General features: G+C 38.3%; 1 protein-coding gene across 1 annotated transcript in view; it reads left to right on the top strand.

The window, feature by feature from the left end:
* The first annotated feature begins 3085 nt into the window (after nt 1–3085).
* MAGI1 (membrane associated guanylate kinase, WW and PDZ domain containing 1) overlaps nt 3086–20402 on the top strand; it is a 275228-nt gene continuing 257911 nt past the window's right edge. The window contains exon 1 of the mRNA XM_011947180.1: nt 3086–3197. The gene's annotated coding sequence lies outside the window, so the exon portion shown is untranslated. The remainder of the gene's footprint in view (nt 3198–20402) is intronic.

Genomic DNA, 20402 nt, shown 5'->3' on the forward strand with positions numbered 1-20402 from the left:
ATTGGGGCCAGGAGTGGTGGCTCACACCTGTAATCCCAGCACTTTGGGACGCTGAGGTGGGCAGATCACTTGAGGGTGGAGTTCAAGACCAGCCTGGCCAACATGGTAGAACCCCATCTCTACTATAAATATGAAAACTCGCCACACATGGTGGAAGATGCCTATAATCCCTGCTACTCGGAAGGCTGAGGCATGAAAATCACTTGAATCTGGGAGGCAGAGGTTGCAGTGAGCTAAGATTGTGCCACTGCACACGAGCCTGGGCAACAAAATGAGGCTTCATCTCAAAAAAAGAAAATATGATATTGGCATCTCCTCAAGAATCTTCCCTTGTGCTCCCCATTTTAAAAAACTGATGTTGAAAATATTATATATTCACAGGATATTACAAAAAATAATATAGAGGCCCCATGTATAGAATCCTCCATGTATAGAAATCATATAGAAGTCCTTCACCCTGTTTTCCCCAATGGGAAAGACCCATAGATCCATAGATCTTATTCCCTTATGCCCTTTGCAGTTAGTTTTTACCTACCTTCAGCTCTCTGTAACAACTAAACTGTTTTCTCTCACTATAAATTAGTCCATTCCAAAATTTTTTAGTGCATCCCCAAACTTTGTATATGAATGAAATCATGCAATATTTTATCTTTTGTGTCTGACTTCTTTTGCTTAACTTTCTGTGTTTGAGATTCATCAGTATTAATGCATGCATTAGTAGTTCCTTTTAATGGCTGTATAGCACCCCAGTGTTTGATTATACCACAGTTTGCTTATTCATTCACCTTCCAGTGGACATTTGGATTGTTTCCAATTTTTGGCTATTTGTAAGTAAAGTTGCTGTGAAGATTCATCTGCAAGATTTTTTTTTGTGGACTTGTTTTCATTTCTCTCATGTAAGTAAGGGTGGAATTGTTGGGTCACTTGGCTATTGAAGATATGACTTTCTAAGATATTGACAAATTGTTTTCCTAAGAGGACGAACCATTTTGTATGCCTACTAAACAATATATTTGAGTTCCTGTTTCTCTACAACCTTGCCAACACTTGATATTTTCAGTCTTTTTAATTTTTGTTATTCAAGTAGTTATTTAATGGGATTTCATTGTGATTTTATTATTTTTCCTCTAGTGATTAAGGATGTCTAACATCTTTTTATATGCTTAATAGTCACATATATTCCATTGTGAACTGTCTGTTCAAACCTTGTGCTGATTTTTTTGGGGGGGTGGGTTCATGTGGCATGTGGGTGTCTTCGTTCAGTAAATACTTGATGAATGATTGAATGACTTAAGATTGGTTTGAATATGTGTATTTTCCTTTTGAGCACTTGAAACAGTAGATATAATACCAAATAAAATAGCTCAAACCGGGTTTTATTATCTCTTTCAAAATGAGCAGGTGTAGCCAGAATCTTATACTGAACGTGATGTTAAAGTAAAGGTCAGTAGTTTCCTGCCCTAGGTAGGAAATACCATCATCTTAACCATCACTGTCATCCTCATAATTTACTCTTTTTGACCATAGGGAATTTATCGTTTGAAGACATGAGTTTTATAGCTCACACGACTCCTGGGTTGCTGCATTGTTTCTCTAAGGCTAAAAATGCTCTTACCTAATTTGTATCTTGTCTGAAAATGGAAAGACAGTCTCAGCCTAGTTAGTTAGCTGTCATTGAAGCATCTTTCTCCATTAAGAGTGAATGCTAGTTAGGTTGATCTACAAGCCTTCTGTTGATCCTGTAGACTGTAATTTGTGATTATGATTTTTTTAAATGTGTCTCTTTTCGATGACACATTTTTGTGATAATATCATATTTTTAGCTTTTCTTTTGTTCTGTTAAGTGTAGACAATTGTGAAGAAATAAACACAGACTCACCTAGGTAACTATGCTTTAACAACAACAACAACAAAGCAACATACATTTAGTGTTTGAAAGCAACACAGGGTAGGGAGATGTCTGTGTCTATGTCCATGTCTGTCTGTCTGTCTGTATGATGAAGAGTGAAGTCTACGTATTTATCCCCAGCTCAAGTCCTTTGTCCTAAATGAAATTGCTTTTAAAACTTTCTTATGATTCTTCCTATTAATACCCAGTCTCTCCTTTTCCAAATTCATTTTTACAGAAAAGGAATCAGACATTATGCACAGTTCCACACATTTTCTCCCAATATCAACCCATGAAAATGTAGCTTATGCAAAGTAGTTGTTATATGGATGAATTGTGCTTTAATTGCTCCCTTTTGGTTGTTACCAGGTTTTTGTTTTTATTTATTTACTGTCATAAAAAAGAAGCTATATTAGGGCCAGGTGCAGTGACTCACACCTGTCATCCCAACACTTTGGGAGGCTGAGGCGGGCAGATCACTTGAGGCCGGGAGTTTGAGACCAGCCTGTTCTACATGGGGAAGCCCTGTCTCTACTAATAATACAAAAATTAGCTGGGTGTGGTGGTGGGTGCCTGTAACCCCAGCTACTCGGGAGGCTGAGGCAGGAGAATTGCTTGAATCTGGGAAGCAGAGGTTCCCGTGAGCTGAGATCGCACACTGCACTCCAGCCTAGGTGACAGAGTGAGACTCCATTTCAAAAAATAAAAATTAAAAAAAGTTAAAAAACTGTAGTAAATGCTCATGGAAATTTGAGGAGATTACAAGTATACCTGTAGAGTAAATTCCTACCAATCAAATCCCTGGTCAAAGAACATTTTATAATTTGATAGTTATTGCTGGATTGTCTTCTTTAAGGTTTCAGTAATTTACACTTCTAGTAATAGGGTCTACAAGTGTTGATGGCACATATTTAAATGTAATAGCCTATGTTAAACGTTTTGATATTTTGGCCTTCCAGTATGATGTGAGATAGGAGCTCCAAATTAATGCATTGCCAGTGCTGTTTTATTTTATGACATTCTTGCTTGACTTTACCCTTGCAGAGGAGAATCTAAAGTACATCCTCCTAATGACTAGGGGTGGCAGGCTAGAATTGCATCCTGTGGCTTTCTTGCACTCAGTTCTTGGCTACTCCTTTTCTAGGAGGCCCTGTTGTTGATGTGGTATGTCTATTTTATGTATTTCCTGCAGGAGGAAGGCTGAACAAGGATCTGCGACATTTTCTCAATCAGCGGTTCCAGAAGGGGTCTCCTGATCATGAGCTCCAGCAGACCATAAGGGATAACCTTTACCGCCATGCTGTGCCTTGTAAGTAGCCAGACTTTGGCATCTCACTGCTGGGTGCGTGTGTGTGTGTGAAAGGTCCAGGGGAGAAAGGAGATCTCAACAACTGATTGTGGAACACCTAGTGGCTTGCCTACTGAGTGACTCCTTAACTCAAGTAAATCATAATTGATTTATAATTGATGAGCATAATTGAATAATACAGTGTCGTGGTGTGCCTGGGTTTCAGTCATTTCTCTGTAATGTGGGGCAAATTATCTACCCTTTGTAAGGCCCACTTTTCACATTAATGGAAAGGACATGTCAGTAATACCAGCTTCATGGAACTGCTATGAGGAGTCAATGAGATCAGGCACAGAAGGCTTTTTGTAAGATAATGGTGTGCTGTAAGCCTCCATAAATGTTAACCATTGCTCTTATTAATGGAGTAGACCGGGCCAGCGGCCTTCAGACTGACCTTTGTGGAGACCCCCAGTGAAGGGAATACCCCAGTGGGCTCTTTCTTCCTTCCCAGGGTTCTCCTTTTGGTCAACTTCATCAGATTCGTAAGTCAGGATTTTATATAATTTTGTTTGAAGAAATGATTTCCACAGATAAAAAAAATCCCAAATCCCCAAACCATTAGATTACACCAAATCTGAAAAAACAAGACACAGAACACAGGAACGCTAAAAGCAGAGTGTCTTTGTAAAGAAAGGCAGCCTGTCTGTCTGTCTGTCTGTGTATGGGTGGATAAATTGGCAGCTCTATTGTAGTGAAGTTTCACTGTGCTGTGCCACACTGTGTTCCTGGTTGTTTAATTTCTTTTAACATATGAGGAAAGAATAATTCTGGTTTTATTTCTTAGAATTTTTCTTTCTCCTATTACCCAGTCCTTCAAAGTTTAGAATTTATTTTTCTAGAAATATCATTTTTTAAACCAACAAAAGAAAGGAGGATAATTTAATGTTCAAGGTACCCTGTTTATTTCTATGTTTTGTTTGCTATAAATGGTTTTCTTTAAAAAAAAAAAAAAAGCCTTGCAAATGATATGCTAGAGTGCTAATGTTTTCTGATACTACTGTGAAAGAACAAGCAGAACTAATCTAAGGCATTCTGTAGATTTGAAAAGACTTAGACTGTAGTTCTAGATGATAACTTCCATAGATCAGATTCTAGAATAGCCCCTGGCTCTCCATTTTACTCATAAATAAAACAGAAGCTCTGAGAGGAAAAGAAGTTTGCTACAAGTAACTTGGGACAGGGCCCCAAGATTGCCTCTGTCCATGGAGTGGCTAAGCATTTGACGGACAGGAGTGTGATGATGTGTTAATGTGAACTTGTGGTCCTCAGTTCTTTTAGTCTTTTAGCTTTGAAGTTGTAAACTGTAATCCTGGTAATACCCTCATAACAGTGTATTATATTTTGGCTGAATAATAATTAATTCCTAATGCTAATCACATAGATAGGGCAGGGATTATCATTCTGTTTTTATAAATCAAGAAACTGAGACAATGAGGAAACCAATAAAATGAAAGCCAAAGGTAATCAGGGCTTCGAGTCGCCTGAGTTCATCATTACCCTGTCTCTTCTGCACTGTCAGGCATTCCTCCTGTAGTAACCCTTTGAAGTTGGGAGTCTTGAACACCCGTTTTACAGATGAAGAAACAAAGTCACAGGGAGGGACAGTAAGTGGCAGATCTGGTCTTTTTAACTCTTATGTCATCTAGGGCTGTTTTCGTAGCTGCCTCCGAAGTTACAGCACAGCAGATTGAATACAATTTTGCAGAAATCAGTAATTGCAGAATCATGATTGTTCTCTGTGTAATTTTTCCCCTACTTAGATTCCAATTTAAGAAATGGGGATGAAGCAAATGAGCGCACCATTTCTTGATGCATCTGTGGTGTTACCATGGTTACATTTTGGCATGCTCTCCCGTTTATTTTTTCCACTGATTTATTGGACCTGACTGTGAGCTAAATGGCTTGATTTTAAGCTTACCACTCTGTAGGAATTGGGGCAAAAACGACCTCTGTCTTTTAAAAGCAGTGGAAAAATCATGTTTGTTTTTGCTTGCATAAAACCCTTGGTATTGATGTTTTATGGCTGTGAAACCAGTAAATCAGGAATTTGGAAAGCAGAAATGGTGTTCCTACTAAAAGAGAAAACAGGTAACAATTCATTTTACACTTCCTTCATAAAATGGGAAGGAAATTCAGAAGAGGTCTGTTTTGGAGTCTGGTGGAGCGTGTGTGCCTTTGAACATGAGTAGACTGGGGCTGACCTGGGATTCTTTCGACTTGTGTTCCCCTGGCCACATTTGTGTTTATTTTGATTCTTTGGCCCATGTGACTGGGAAAGCCAAGCTCTCCACCAGCCTGTTGTGCTAATGGATTAGGAAGCCGTGGATTTGGGGAATGGATTCTCTTGATGATGATGTAACTGTGCTGCAGGGAAATGGGCTCGTGTAATCTGTATGTTCCAGAACTTCCTGCCACTGACATTTCAGTGACTTCAGTATTTTGAGAAGAGATGACCTCATGAACACGTGCTTGCGGTGGGGGTAGACTTCTTTCCCTGTACATTTTAGGAGGCTCATGGGCCATTGGCAGTGAAGAAATAAAGCTCCTTCATTCTCAGGTTATTTTTAGTGTTGCCATAATGTATTGGAGCTGTATGTGCATCATAGCACACTTTACCACTTAGGGCTCAGTTTATCTTAATTCTCTGGCAAAGGAAATGCAGATAATAGCACCCCTGTTTTACTGGCCAAAAGATGAAGCAACAAAATTGAACTTTCTCAAAATTGTACCATTTGAAATGCCGTATTACTCATTTCTCATCTGCTGCTATTTTACTTTTCAAAATTTGTAACAGTGTTGTTGAGATATAATTCACATACCATACAGTTTACCCATTTTTAAAGTGTTCATCCAGTGCTATTTTTGTTACAGTTATTATTATTCTCGACTCCCCTTTTATTTTCCCTTTATTCAAGAACTTTTATTATTTCTACAGTAAGAAGAAAGGGTATGTTAGTTGAAATTTAATTATATTTGCCATTGAAAATACCCCTAGAAAAACCCCAACAGAAAACAGATGCAGTGGCAGAATGAGTTCAGGGACCTGCGTGAAGTCTGAGGGCTGCTCTGCTGGCTGTGTGGCCTGGTACAAGTCACATAACCTCTCTGAATCTCGCTGACTCTTCAGTAAAATGGAAATAGTAGTACTGACTCAACCATTGTCTTATCAGATACACATAGCAATCCTATAAGGTGAGTTTTATTAAAGGAAACAGGTTCAGAGAGGTTACTAGTTTGCTTAAGGTCACACAGCAAGTAGCATGGTCAGGGTTAAACCAGTTCTCTGTAACTCCCAAGTTGGGTGTTATCAGTAATAGCCTGATTAGAGTAATATACAGACTATTGAGAGTAAAAGGAAAAAATATTTCTAATGGCTGAATTTAGAGCTCTAGTTATTTAAAATAATGACATTTTCTGTCTTGGGGTTGGGAGCAATGGCAGGCATAAAACCTTAAAAATAAGTATATTCTCTCTGATGTTCAAGTAATTCACTGGTATGTACAATATAATTTTAATTAATGATTTAGATTCAAAAAAATCATTACATGATTTTCTTAGCATATCTAGGTTTAGCTTATTTTCCATTAGATCTTTTCTTTGTGTACCTATAGAAAACCGTAATAAATGGGTTTGCAATGCTTGTAAACATGCCTACTTCTCTCATTCCTCAGAACCATCTAGCTAATATATCTGTCTTTCTCCCCCTCTAGTTTTGTTCACATTCCCAGCCCCTCCCAATCTGTGCTTCAACCCTACAAACTTCATGTTCCAAACACACTTTGTGTCTTCTTATAAATGGGTACATATTATTTTTTCCTATTCCGCCGCCTATCTATCTGACCAGTTCACAGTCTTCTTTTTAAGTTTTAGCCAGACGCCACTTCCTCCACGAAGTCCTCCGTTGCTTCCACAGATTGGGCCTGTTGACCTCCTCCCCACTCCCCAAGCCGCACTCTGTGACTTCCTTCATGCCTTTTTTGTGCCTGATTGTAATGCCTGCTGCATGCCTGCCTGTTCTGATTAGATTCCGACTTTCAGGAGTCAGGCAGCATATCTAACTGAGTGACCAGGCCACTCCTAGGTTGGTGCCTGGACTGTAGGATAAATATTTGTCGAACGAATGAACAAATGAAGAAATGGAAAAAGATGTTCTTTCTTTTTCTTCTTTTATTTTTTTTTTTCTTACTTAGCATTTGAGAAAAACAGCAGAATTGCTTTGACCCTAAGGCTTTCAGCATAAAAAGAAGGTCAGAGTCTTGAGTCATAGATGACTGATAAGGATTTCACTAATTACGTGGCTGGTAATCGAGACACACAAGAAAAATGTCAGAGCGCCCATGAGCTTGGAGCTGGAGTGCCCGTTCACAGCTCCTCCTAATTGTAGTCTAGATATCACCGTACCTCCTGCAATGATAGCCTTCCTGTTTTATGACTTCTTATCCTAGCTGATGTGACAACATCTGAGATTCTTGCTTTGGAATGGCCGCTTTTCCCATGAAGATAAATGCATTACCTGACAGGGCTTGTCATTGACTATACTGTTGCTGTCAAAACGAGATACGACTCATCCAGTAATGCCGGTTCTCTGGAATGCTGAACAATGCCCCTCCCATTCCTCCTCACTTTTCTAGGCTCAACTGTCATCTTTCTTTTCAAGCAAAGGTTGCCTAAAAGAGGAAAGGATAAGTCAGTTTTGTTCTGCAGCTTAACGCTTTGTTCATCAAGGTTCTTCCCAATACTGAGACTGTTTAACCAGTCTAAGAGGTATTGATCATTGACTTAAAGGACTTCACAGAGGGATTAGTGTGTTTGATCTACAAGGCAATTTAAATTTGATGTGGTAAACATAGGTGATACTGGTCTTTATACGATAGCTATATTCAAACAGGCATTTTAGCATCTGCTAACATTGTCTATTATTTTAAATGGGGCCACAAATTACCATTAGTTCTATTTGAACTTACAGTTTTCTCTTGAGCATAGTTGTTTCCAGTACGGCTTGCCTAAAATCAACCCCTTTTCCTGTGATCTTTGACAATTAGAGCTGATGACATAAACTAGACCTATTTGTCAGCAAGCGTCCAGGATAAAGAACTGGATGCTGGAAAACAGTTTGTCTCCTGGAATGTGCATACCTGTGTTCAGGTTGTGTTGGACACTGGTAGAATGCTTCCGGTCATAACTCATGAACTAGAGAGTTCTGCAGGCATCAAAGGGCTGATTAGATAAAGAGATAAAGGTCACTGGAAACTTTGTCTCTATTGCTATTTCTCTGCTGTTGTCCTCTATGTAAACTAAGGGCTGTCTAAAAGGATTGCTTTAGCCTTTGCAAAGCCTAGCCTGTGGCAAAACTATGACTACTAACAATAGCAATAGCTCCCCAGCTTTTGGACACCTACTGTGTACCAGATTCTCTGTCATGATATCTCTCACTTTCCCTTTCTGTCTCTCTATCATGTCATCTCTAACTTTAAGTTCATCTAAAGTACACAAACTCTTAAGGATCTGAACTCTTACCCTTTTCTATTTAACCACAGATGTTTGTTGCTTATAATGTAAAACATTTATCTTGATCAGCTTTCTACTGTTTTTCTCCCATTCTCTTCTACCCATCATGACTGCATTTTCCCATGTGCCCTTGGCTTGTCTGTGATTCGGGGACTCCTCCCACCTACTGACTCACCCCTTGACTGCTTACACCTGTCCTTCTCCATTGAAACTTATTTGCTATGCATTGGTTTGCTATTGGGCCTCCTTTAAGAAGACAAACATTGGAACAAAGAAGTGAATGTTTCTTGCTGTGGTATGAGGTTCCCCTGTCCATCATATATTTGTGACTTTAAATGTGATTCTTTCCAAAATATCCTGTGTAAGAGGATGTTCCAACAGAGGACATTCATGGATAGCAATGACTTCTTATGCTTTTGATTTGTTTTTATACTCCTCATGATGTTTAGCACAAACTGTGTACATAGAAATCACTTTAAACACTAGATTGCCCACATCAAGGGTGTTACTGTGTCAAGGGCATCACTGCACTGCTTATACACAGTTTCCTATTTCACCATGTATAAGGTGAGCTATGATTTATGTTTCACAAAGTAAGGTAATAGTCCAGGCAAGGAGTTTTGTGCCAAATGAAAAAATCATGAGATTAGGCAACAATACTTTTTGTTTAGGTGTGATTTGGAGCTAGAGTATGGGCTCAGATAACTGCAAACACATTTTTATCCATGGGACTCTCCGATGGAGCACTGGAAGGTGGTGAGGGAAGCAGGAAGCTTCTTTGTTATTCTGGAGTTTTATTCGTTGAGGAACTTGGAGCATCCCTGGAACCCTCCTCATAAATGCCAGCAGCATCCCCCATATTTGTGACAACTCAGAGCAGAAAACCACTTCACATTTCTGCAGTGTACCCCTTCAGGAGCGTTGAAGTGTGAAATCTATATTTCCCTCTTGCCGGGGGAGAAGTGAGTTTTCCTGTCAGTGAGCTTATGAGAGGGACCTGGAAATTCCTGACTGTGACGATTCCTGTTCTCTTGGGGGCTCTGTCTGACCCTAGGGAAGCGTGCATTCACTGTCCATCCTTGCTGGAAATCTTCTTTGGGTGGATCTCACCGGGAAGACAGTGGTTTTGAGATTTGCTGGGGAATGGGTTTGGTAGTGTAATTTTGGGGGTGATTTATTAACAATCCCCTTGTTAACAAAGATCTAAAGCCATTTTCTCCATTGTAGCTTTTGGCAGTAATAAAAGTGACATTGTGATTGGTGGATTGTGCCATTTATTACAAGGCATTGTTTATTCTAGTCCATGTCAGTTACTTCTGTTGATACTCTACCTTATTTACCTTTTTCTTTCTTGCTTTTTCTTTTTCTTTTTTTTCTTATTTATTTATTTATTTATTTATTTATTTATTTATTTATTTATTTATTTATTTATTTATTTTTTGAGACACAGTCTCACTCTGTCTCCCAGGCTGGAGTACAGTGGCATGATCATAGCTCAGTGCAGCCTCCAACTCCTGGGCTCAAGTGATCCTCCCACCTCAGCCTCCAGAGTAGCTGGAACTACAGACACATGCCACCATGCCTGACTCTTTTTTATTTCTGTTTTTCATCTTATGTGTTTTATCTATCCTTCTCCTTAGAGCTTATCTAGAGCCATTTTTTCAAAGCTTTAAGATCGGTTCTGAAATTCTTAATTCTGCACTAGACAGGGCAGCTGGCATTCATCACTCTTTGTCAGTGGAGAGCCTATGTGCTTTACAAATATTGTTTGATTAGTTGTACAATGATGCTAGGGGTAGTTATTACTGTCATTACATATGAGGTAAAGCGGGAGTAGAGAGGCTGAGTAACTCATCTGACACCATGCTTTCTAATTTAAAAATTAATAACTTTTTAAAAAAAATCAAGTCGTGTTTATCAAGTGTGCCCAATGTGTCAGGAACTCTGTTAAACACATTACTTACATTATTGCCGTTAATCCTCTTAATGTTTTGAAGTGTAAGCTATTATTATATCTATTTTCCAGTGAAGGAGATGAGATTTAGGAGAGGCTCAAGTACATACACTTACAGAGCTGAGTTTGATTTCAGTCTGATAGATCCCAAAGTTATTATCTTAAACCACTGCAGTTTATAGCCATTTGAACTATTAGTTTACTTTGGCACAGTGGTGTATGTAATGGAAAAGAGAACCACTGGAAGGCCCTTCAGCATCTTCAGGCCCCTTTCAGCATAGTACACTTGGACTCATGCCCTGCCCCTGTGTATCATTAGCGCTTGTCTTGTTGAGTCTAGAACATTCAGATGTGATGGGCTTTCAGGTGTGGTGGACCTGAGAGGCTGGCAGGCTCTACCACTTACCAGTTTTGTTGGCTTGGGCAGGTTACTCATGCTTCCTGTGACTCAGTTTCCTCATTATCTTTACTGATGTTTACAAGAAGTATGGATGCACCCAGCCATGAGCTTGACCCTTCATAGGCCCTCTGTGAAGATTGATTGTTCTTCCTTACCCCTTTCCCTTCCCTTTCTAACGTGACTTCCCAAACACTCTTTTCAATTTCTCTTTAGGCTTTGAGGCCTTATTTATACGAAGATTCTTTTTTTTCTTTAAACAAGCTAAGTTTTAAAAAACTGACTTTCCAGCATTTGTTGAGTAACAACCCAACACTAGATGCCAGGCAAGAATATAGTGAAGATTAATAATTGGATGATTTAGCCAATAATAGGCATGCTTGAAACAGCACATTTTTTGCCTTTTCCCAGCATCAGCTAATTCCCCAATGTTCTGTGTCTTTGTATTTCTTATTATATGTTGTTAAGCCTAATTGCCATTGTATAGTTGCTGAGTGGATAGAGTCCTATTGGAGAAAAAATGGGGAAAAAATTACAAATGTAAAAGCTCGTAACATTGGACTTCATTTATGTGTGTCTGCTAATAGATTCAAATAAACATGGTTTGGCTAGTGTTCTTTATTCTGAAGTTCTCAGGGATGTAGAAAAAGTGAAAGCCAAAGGAGTTTTAGATTAAATTTAATTAGAGTTGTGGTAATTTATAATCTTCTTATGAAAACATGTTAGACCAGACCTCACCACTTAATAATAACGTCTGTCATTAATTGAGCACTTACTGTATGCACCAGGCAGTGTGCTAAGTGATTTACAAGCTTTGTCTCTGTTAACCTTCTCTGAACCCTGCAGGGCGTAGTGTTATCAGACCTGTATTCTGTATTCTGCAGTATGAGTGCAGCAATTGAGGTCTGGAGAGCTTAGGTGGTGGCCTCTCCAAGGAGGCACAGTTTGATGATGATGGAACTCAGATTCAAACCTAGTTCTAACCACCTCCAGAGTCCAAGCTCTTGGTTTATTTTTCTGCCTGCCATCACCTTAAAGACTGTATTTAAAAATTAACATATTAAATTGTAAAAAAGAATATCCTCCTAATAACATATGGATTAGTCTTTGGCTGAGTGTAAGATACTAATATATCTATTTGGCAGTCATGTTAATTTATTTAATTGCTTTATAATTTTAGCTGACATTTTTCATCAAGATTTGTTGCAATTATAAAGCAATTTCCATGACAATTTATGAAGGTACATGAAAGTTTTTACAGTATCCTTACCGTGTATTATTTATTTTAAGGAAAGGATGTTTTAGTTTCCCAAGAATCATTTGAGTCAAGAGAATGAGGAATAATATATTTTTAAAAATTTCCTTGTATCAAATATGTTCAATAAACATAAGTAAAATTTCTGGCTTCTGTAGTGGATTGTGTGTATTTCTTCTGTGGTCCAAGTAAGGAAATTTCACCAGTTGTGTTCTGGTTCCCCTACCTAGTTTGTGTTGGGGAAGGAACTGCCCAAAATTTAAACAAGAAAATGTCAATTGTGTTATTTTCACTACAATATGAATAAAGTAGACTTTTAAAAGGATCAATGACACATTTTTCTACTGCATTTAAAATTAACCAATAACGCATCACTATTTTTAGGAAATATATGCAAATGTATTTGGGGTAAATACATTTCAGTCTGATAAATGTGTGATGCAACTTATGCTCAAATGACTACAAAGCATTAAAAATGGTTAAAAATATGTTATGTATGAGAAGAGGGAGAGAGAGAACAAATGACAAGCTGGTATGTTAATAACCAGCAAGTCTGAGTAAAGTGTGTATGGTATTGTTTGTACTATTCTTGTTCTTGCACTGTTCTGTAAATTTGATATTTTCTATAAAAGGAAAATTAACCTATACCAAAAAAAAAAAATCAACCAATTATAGTTTGGGAGAAAGGGGATTATATGTGAATGTTATGTTTTTGTCTCTCTTCCCCCTCATTTATATCAGTGTTTTTAGCCTATAATTGAGATTTTGTTACTACCTTGATAGACTATGTTCATTAAAGTGCAGAGTGACTAGCCTGAAAGATGTTGTGCACATATTAAAACAAGAATCTAGCACTTACAGAATACCAAGTTTATGCTAAGTGTTTTTGTTATAGTTTCCCATTGAATACTTGTAGAAATCTTATAAAGGAAGTAATTACTGCTAGTATCTTCACTGATGAGGAAACTGAGGCTAATAAAGTTAAGTGACTTGGCTTACAATTATCAAATAGGACTGCACACTCAGTCAGGTTGGTTAGTAGAACCCCCACTAATAACCACCACTGTTTCTTTCCTCAGACTATGTATGTGTATATATACTATGTATATATAGTATATACACATATATAAACATATACTATACTGTATATACACATATATAGTGTACTGTATAGTGTCATATATGTGTATATACTGTATATAGTTATATATAGTATTCTATCTGCTGTATATACATATATAGTATATATGTGTGTATACATATGTGTGTATATATAGTATATATACAGTATCCATACATATACTATATATGTATATACAGTATACTGTGTATACTGTACATACTATATGTGTACTGCATATACTATATATAAGCAGTATAAACAGTATACTATGTATATATGCACAGTATACATATATACTATGTATATACTATGCACAGTATACATATATACTATATATGTACATACAGTACACAGTGTATACTGTACATACTATATATGTATATGTACTGTATATACTATATACGTATATACGGCATATACATATACTGTGTATACTGTCTATACATATATAGCATATATGTATGTATACTGTGTATACAGTATATATATAGTATACTGTTTATGCTGTATATGTACCATATACACATGTGTATACACACATATACCATATATGTATATATAGCATAGATAGGATACTGTATATATACTATATACTGTATATACATGCATGTACTATACTATATATACACTATACTATGTATACAGTATATATGCACTATATACATGTATATGCTATATATAGTATATAATATACATACTATATATGCATTATATATGCATACATAGTATATAAATACATAGTACATATACACATATATAGTCTGAGGAAACAATAGTGGTTATTAGTGGGGGTTCTAGTAACCAACCTGACTGTATACTGTATATGGTATACTCTATATAGTATATGTATAGTATATATAGCATATGTATACAGTATATAGTGTACGTATATATTATATATACATATAGTATATACGTATAGAATACTGTATATTATATAGCATATTGTATACAATATACTATAGTATATATACTATACATATATACTATATATGTATGCACAGTATAATATACAAATATATATGCATAGTCTGAGGAAAGAAACAATGGTCATTATTAGTACATCTATATAGTTACATATACACATACGTGAATATATCAAGACAGTAAGTTAGGAAAAATGATTTTAAATGGATCCTGAGTATCTGCTAGTTGGATTCTAGGTGAGCATAAAATTATGTTAATAATTATTATTATCATTAACATATATTGAATACTTGCCCTGTGCTAGATTTGCTAGATTTTATTCTTTTTTTTTTTTTTTTGAGACGGAGTCGCGCTCTGTCGCTCAGGCTGGAGTGCAGTGGCGCGATCTCGGCCCACTGCAAGCTCCGCCTCCCAGGTTCACACCATTCTCCTGCTTCAGCCTCCCAAGTAGGTGGGACTATAGGCGCCCGCCACTATGCCTGGCTAATTTTTTGTATTTTTTGTTAGAGACAAGGTTTCACTGTGTTAACCAGGATGGTCTCGATCTCCTGACCTCATGATCTGCCCACCTCGGCCTCCCAAAGTGCTGGGATTACAGGCATGAGCCACTGCGCTCGGCCTAGATTTTATTCTGTAATAGTGTTATAACTCATTTAACCCTCACAGTGATCCTATGATATAGGTGCTTTTATTCTCCGTATTCAAGGAAACTGAAGCATGGAAAGTTAAACAACTTGCTATAGATACCACAACTAAGGTAGAGCTGTGCTGTGCCATTCTAGAAGTTTCATTCTAAATCAGTGGCTTATATTGCCTATTATTTAAACTTCTAAAAAATATAAAAACAAAAAAATAGGAAAAAGAATAAGTAATTAAACATTCTTTTTCTTGGGGAAGGGGTGTCACTTTTTAATTCTCTCTTCTGTAGTATAATTATATCCTAGTCTTAGATCCCATCAAAGCCACCACAGTACACAACTCTGGGGGGAACTATTCCGTTTCTAATCTGTGTGAATAGTGCCCTTGGTGAATGACTGCATGGCCTTATGCAGAGGCCATGTTTCAGTAGCAGATACTCAGCTAGATATAAAACCTCAAAAATAGGGAGAATCAAACTGCCGTTCATCTTGGAGGCAAATGGCTCAACCATGCTTTCTAAATGTGGTGAGATGGTGCCTTACTTATTGCGGGTAATATCCATGAATACTTGATCATCAGAAACCTAATCCAATCTGGTTACAAGTTCTCTCCATTCTTAGTTCAGCTTATTACAGGATGGAGATAGTATTAGAATTGGATCTTACGGGATATTGACTCTTGTTTTTTTTTTCTGTCAATCAATTGATGCATCTGTTCATTCAGTCATTCTCCCTTGATCTACTTCTCTGCCCATTGACCAAATGTATATTGAAAACAACTGTGAGTAGGTGACCCCATGTTGGGTGGTCAGCATTTAGAGGTAAACTGGGTAAATTTCCTGCTCTCAGGGAGTTTCCAGTGTAGTGGGAAGACGAGAGGCATTTACAATAGAATTTGATGAACTCTGTGATAGGATGAGGCCAGGACTATATGATGTACAAGGAGGGGTACTGAGCTAGGTCTTGAGACCAGTGAATCAGTGTGACACAAAAAGTGAAATAAATACTAAAGAAGAGGCCAAAAAATTAAAAAAAAAAAAAATTAAAGGGCATGGGACCTCTTTCCCAGGAAGAATCAGGAAACATGTACCTGTGTGATCTAGGCATGGGACTTAACATATCTAAGCCTACTTTTTCTTTAAAAAGTAATCTATGTATTAGGGGAACAATAGACACATTAAGCATCCTAAACTCCCAGGCCCAATCCCAAGATAATGTAGTCCTGTGGGTGGGACTTGCTCCTTAAGACCTTGACCTCTTAAGTGTTGAGAGATCACTTCTGGTTTTGAACCTCCAGAAATATTTAAAAACTGAAAACCGGTGCTACAACAAATCTTAGGACTTGGTTTTAATGGTTACAACTTAATTAATGCTTTTAAATATACTCAGCAATGTAGTATCATTGTGCTGTTCACTAATTGCCATATGTATAATACATTAACTCAAATATGCCAAAGATGGTATAGTCTGGCAATTGTCCTCAGGTTTAAATATCTTTTATTCCTTCTACTGTGTCTTTGTACTGTAGACATAACTTTATTTGAAGAGAACAACAGAATTCTAAATTGGAGGCCCTTCATGAATAGAGGACCTGGGGCAAATGACCTCCTTGCCCTGCCCCTCCTTGCCACCCTTGATACGTGTGGGATGCAATGGGATGATTCCTTTGGACCAAGGTGTGGCTGCTTCAGACCCAGATTCAGTTGCTTCAGTTAAAGGGAGAAGCTTAAGGAGGGTAAGGAACAAGTCTCCAGGGACCATCTAAGGAAGCAACAGGGGCTCTGCCAGAACCCTAGTCTTTTAGCAGGGCCCTTCCTTTTTACTGTATTTCTAATTCCTCCCTACACTAGAAGGAAAACTCTTTATTTCTTGGACCATTCCTTCTGAGGTTGCCATCTTTGAAGGTGGGACTTCTCTACTCTTGTGACCTGCCTTTAAAAGTGGGGCCAAGGCCAGGTACCGTGGCTCATGCATGTAATCCCATCATTTTGGGAGGCCTAGGTGGGTGGATCACTTGAGGCCAGGAGTTCCAGATCAGCCTGGTCAACATGGTAAAACCCCATCTCTACCAAAAATACAAAAATCAACCAGGCATGGTGGTGGGCACCTGTAATACCAGCTATTCAGGAGGCTGAGGCAGGAGAATTGCTTGAACCCGGTAATCGGAGGTTGCAATGAGCCAAGATTGACTCACTGTACTCCGGTCTGGATGACAGAGTGAGACCCTGTCTCAAAACAAAAACAAGCAAACAAAAACCAACCCAACAAAAAACAAGTAGGGCCATTCTATTGTTGTCTTAAGTGCTTTGCTTTGAAAAGTGAGACAAAAATTGGTTATACTGGAAATGAAATCATTTCCAAGGTCACCAAGCTGCTGACCTATAAAAGATTTATTACTTTGACTTCTAATCATTGTTCCTGTACGTAAATGAACGTGATATTTTTCTCCTTTCCCATCTCATAGGATAAGATTACAAACAGATCTTATAGAATTATTGGAGTTGCAGTCTCTGTATTCTTAGATTTCATCAATTGACTTGAGGGATGCATATTCCTTATTTCCATCTTGAAATGACTTTACATAGTCTCAAGTTCACTTAATGAGTGACTTGGGGGAAAAAAGATAAATCTGTTCCAGTGGAATTTTGAAAAAAATGTTGCCTGAGTTGTAGGTTAAGTGTTCTTTAAATGTATAATATGGCTGGAAATAAGACATCATGTGAAATCATCTGGTAGACTGAAATTCTGTTCGAATTCTGTCGGTGTTGCCTGCCTGACCCTAGCTAATTCTGGGAATCTAGATGGCTTTTCCCCCAGTGGATAGAAGTTTGTGGCTAATACAGGTTTCATTAACTTTTTTGTTTGCTGTTCAATTCTAGTTCTCCCAGAGGTGAGCTGTTGAAAGGTGGGCATTCAGTCTCATGCATTGCTTGAGAATTAGATACACCATACCAACCCACTTGAGTCAAGGATGCTGTAGGGGAATTTTGTAACTTCTTAGCTCACTGTTGAGTGGATCATTTACAAATCAAGAAATGGTTAGATATCTAAGGAACATGGAGTAGGTAAAACAAACAAACAAAAAAAACTTGTTGATATAATAATTGCTGTTTTGTTCTGAATTTGTATTATATACTTAAGGGTCTGACCTGTCCAGGCACATCAAAGTCTCTTTCCCTTCCTCTGTTCTTTTCTTCTCTCCCTCTCTCCTTCTCTTCTTCTGGTTCCTATCCCTTCTCTTTTTCCTTCCTTTCCTGCTACGTCAGATTGGTCCATTTCTTTCCCTTATTCCAGATTCTGGCCGTAGAACGCAACGATTCTAAACAATTACTTGTGCTAGTTATATCCGGGTTCTAACAGAGACTCTTTTTAAAAAATGAAGGAAGCAGGGCATGATGGCTCATGCCTGTAATCCCAGCACTTTGGGAAGTCAAGGTGGGCAGATCATTTGAGCCCAGGAGTTTGACACCAACCTAAGCAACGTAGTGAAACCCCATCTCTACAAAAAATACAAAAATTAGCCGGGCCAGGTGCAGCGGCTCACGCCTGTCATCCCAGTAGTTTGGGAGGCTGAGGCAGGTGGGTCACTTAAGGTCAGGAGTTAAAGACCTGCCTGGCCAACATGATGAAACCCCATCTCTACTGAAAATACGAAATTTAGCCAGGCATGGTGGTGGGCGCCTGTAATTCCAGCTACTAAGGAGTCTGAGGCAGGAGAATCTCTTGAGCCTGGGAGGTGGAGGTTACAGTGAGCAAAGATCATGCCACTGTACTCCAGTCTGGGTGACAGAGCAAGATTTGGTCTCAAAACTAAACAAATAAATAAATAAATAAATAAATATCCGGGTGTGGTGGCACACACCTGTAGTCACAGCTACTCTGGGGGCTAAGGTGGGAGGATCTTGCTCTGTCACCCAGGCAGGAGTACAGTGGCACAATCTTGGCTCACTGCAACCTACCGGTTTGGTTGCTTTAAGAACCCATATCAGTGTTGCCTAGGCCTATCTCGAACTCCTGAGCTCAATTGATCCACCCACCTCAGCCTCCCAGAGTGCTGGGATTATGGGCGTGAGCTACCACTCCTGGCCCAAGACTGCTTTTCCTAACAATTCTCTTCAAACCCAGATTCTGGTCGACACTGGTCGACCAAGAGAGGCTCTGGCACATAGTAGGTGCTCAAACTGCAAAAATACGTCCATGTATCTGATGAGTAGAAATGCACATTTCTGTGCATTTCTGTGCTAATTGAAATAATCATTTAGGAGGCAGAGTTGAATGGATGCAAAGGAAGAGGGAAAGGGTATTTTACATGTAACTACCCTGCACACAGTAGGACTTGCTGGATCTCCTCTCTGGGTTGTGGGTAGAAGTGGACTTTCATTTCAGAGTTTGGTTCTGTAATTCTTTCATCAAAATATTTGTTGTTTCCTAGAGCAGTTGCAATTGAGATGTGTCTTCTATATAAGTAATCCACCATTGAACCCGAGTTGGATAATGTATACTTTACTAATATAAGGCACACTTCTGGGCATACTAAAATAGTAAGTGTGATTGTAGACTTTTTTTTTCTCTCTCCTTCATTAACTCTGATCTGCTGAAAGCCCTTCAGCATGCTTTAAAAGTAGGTCAGATACTCTAGAAGGGTCTGGTTGGCCTATAAGGACTGGTTTTTCTTTTATTGCCAACTCCGGGGTCTCCATCGCGTTTGTCTGTCTGCAGGAAGATGAGCACTTCCTACAGTTGTGCATGGCCTACAGGAAGCACAATTACTGTCACATCATACTTCCCAGCAAGTATCAAATCTATAATTTCTGCCACCTTTATTTATTCATCGTGGCAGATTTTTTCAGGAGCTCATTTGGCTGGTATGTGAGTGTAGTGTAAAGTTTCACCGGTGAAAATTTTCAAAGATGCACATGGTGAGCATGCTGTCGAGAGCTGTAATTTGTGTTCTGAAGCCAGCAAGAGTCACAACACAAAATACAAAAGGATGATACCAGCACAGGTTCATTGTAAATTGCACAATTTTAAGGATAAAGGGATGTGTTCTTGTAAAACAGGTCATTTATAGTGAGGTCTGGTCAAACAAATTTAAAGGGTCGTTATGACATCCCTTGTACAATAAATGTTTGAAGTTTCTGGAACTTTATCTTAGATAGAGCTGTTGCAGAATGGTTCTTCTCTCATTAGCCATCTTAAGTTGCATATTTTCATGGCATGAGTCATTTTCAGGCATAACAACTGGAAGCTTGCTGCTTTTGTGTTTTCTTGGAAAGCCTGTAAAAGAGCCCATTTGAGTACATTCCAAAAAGATGGTCATCTTTTGCACCTTGGAGGGAAGTAATGCTAGATAGTAACACATTA

The sequence above is a fragment of the Colobus angolensis genome, unplaced genomic scaffold (genome assembly GCF_000951035.1).
Source record: "Colobus angolensis palliatus isolate OR3802 unplaced genomic scaffold, Cang.pa_1.0 Scaffold26, whole genome shotgun sequence".
NCBI classification, from domain to species: domain Eukaryota; kingdom Metazoa; phylum Chordata; class Mammalia; order Primates; family Cercopithecidae; genus Colobus; species Colobus angolensis.